The sequence below is a fragment of the Chlorocebus sabaeus genome, chromosome 24 (genome assembly GCF_047675955.1).
Source record: "Chlorocebus sabaeus isolate Y175 chromosome 24, mChlSab1.0.hap1, whole genome shotgun sequence".
NCBI classification, from domain to species: domain Eukaryota; kingdom Metazoa; phylum Chordata; class Mammalia; order Primates; family Cercopithecidae; genus Chlorocebus; species Chlorocebus sabaeus.
This window is the reverse complement of record NC_132927.1, coordinates 64632850-64635261: the sequence shown is the minus strand read 5'-3', so window position 1 is coordinate 64635261 and position 2412 is coordinate 64632850.

Here is a 2412-nt window from a genome sequence, read left to right as displayed (position 1 = left end):
ATCTACTGCCTCCTTACAGCAACCCTGTAGGCAGAACTAGCCAGATATTTAGTGCTCCATTTTACAGGTGAGGAAACTGAAGGAAGTTTGGCATGATCTACTTGGTTGGCTGTGCAGTGCTCCCTACTGAAAAGAATGGTTGGCTAAAATGTGTGTAAGTTGGCCAAATACTTGTTCTTACTACAGACCCCTATTTTATAGATGCAGAAACTCAGTAAGGCTTAGAAAGACTTTGATTTTCTTTTCTGAAACTTGTAGCGAAAAAGAATGCTTTAGGAAAAGTATGAGTTGGCCATATTAGCCTCTATATATTGGTAAAGGGGTAAAAAGGGTTATTTGACATGAAGAAGAGGACATTGAACAATTTAATCTTTAATACATAACAGTTATTCAAAAAGACTGGTTTCTCCTCATCTTCTCTTAAGTATTGAAAAATTTAAAGAAGAAAGAGATTTAGACTGGAAATAAGAAAATATTTTTACTTCACCGAAGTTTTTTTTTTTTTTTTTTTTTTTTTTTTTTTGAGACGGAGTCTGGCTCTGTCGCCCGGGCTGGAGTGCAGTGGCCGGATCTCAGCTCACTGCAAGCTCCGCCTCCCGGATTTACGCCTTTCTCCTGCCTCAGCCTCCCGAGTAGCTGGGACTACAGGCGCCCGCCACCTCGCCCGGCTAGTTTTTTTGTATTTTTTTTTTTTTTTTTTTTTTTTTTTTTGAGACGGAGTCTTGCTCTGTAGCCCGGGCTGGACTGCAGTGGCCGGATCTCAGCTCACTGCAAGCTCCGTCTCCCGGGTTTATGCCATTCTCCTGCCTCAGCCTCCCGAGTAGCTGGGACTACAGGCGCCCGCCACCTCGCCCGGCTAGTTTTTTGTATTTTTAGTAGAGATGGGGTTTCACCGTGTTAGCCAGGATGGTCTCGATCTCCTGACCTCGTGATCCGCCCGTCTCGGCCTCCCAAAGTGCTGGGATTACAGGCTTGAGCCACCGCGCCCGGCGTATTTTTTTTTTTTTAGTAGAGACGGGGTTTCGCCGTGTTAGCCAGGATGGTCTCGATCTCCTGACCTCGTGATCCGCCCGTCTCGGCCTCCCAAAGTGCTGGGATTACAGCGAAGTTTTTTAAATTTGGAAAAGCCCATCAACAAAGGGTTTGGAATCTTTCACTAACTATATTTAGAAACCTTGAATAGTCATATATATTGGAATCCTATTTACAAGTAGAAAACTGAACCAGTAATCTTGAAATGACCTCTTTGAAATCTGGTTGCATGATTCAGCAAACATTTAGCTGACTTAGTTGTAGGAGAAGAAAGTTCGTATATTACATTTGTTCCAATGATTTTCAAGCAAACAAATATTAGCTTTAAGAGCAGCAAAAATGAAATGAATTTATTTCACACATTCCCATAGGATGTGGAGACTGTGTCTCACACTTGATCTTCGCTAAAAGGCTGAGAAGCAATGTGAGACTGTGTCTCACTTCCTACTGAACACAATTTTTTCTACTGGCCAGGCTATTCCAAGCCTTTCATAGGCTCTCTGGGAGAAGCATCTGTCCATATGCCCAGACAGTAGGTCCTTCTAAAGAATTTTCAACTCTGCCAAGTTGAAAGACCCTGAGAATAAGACTTGTTCATAAATCAATAGGTTATTGAAAGCACACATGCTTTCTACATGTCTTTAAGTTTGGTTCAAATTAAAACCCTCCTAGAATGACATGAAAATCAGAGCTCATTCATTTTGGTGTGTGACCTTGCTGAGTTCTTATTTTTAAATTCAGTAAAATACCATATGTGCCTGTCAACTTGGTGTATATGTGTGAAAACACTCATTTATCCCTGAAACAAGACCTTTTGGATAAAAAACAAAGATAACTTCTTTGAGTAAAGCAAAGTCTAAGAGGAGAGAAATTTGAGTGAGTGAAGCTACAACTGTCTTTCATTCTATGGATACTGGCACAGATGCTGAGTTTACAGAAAATGTTAACTTCTTTTAATGACCTACTATGACCAGGTAATAATTTTTCCCCTTTGACTCAACTTATCCTTAGCTACATCAGGCCATTAAACATACCAGAAAGCAAATGAGCTTGGATTGTTTGAAAAAAATCAATGGCATTAGAAAAATATGAAGATGCTTTTCTAAATAGAACAAGCAAATTCAGTCTTTGATTGGATCCTGATTGTCTTAGTCTGTTTTTGCTGGTTAGTTTATAAATAATGGAAACTTGCTTCTCACAGTTCTGGAGATTGGGAAGTCCAAAACCAAGGCTTGTTCTCTGCTTCCAAGATAGCATCTCCTTGCTGCGTCCTCACATGACAGAAGGGCAATAAGAGACAAGCTCATTCCCTCAAGTCCTTTTATTAAAAGGATGCCATCCCCATAAGCTACCAATGACTTTCTTCACAGAATTGGAAAA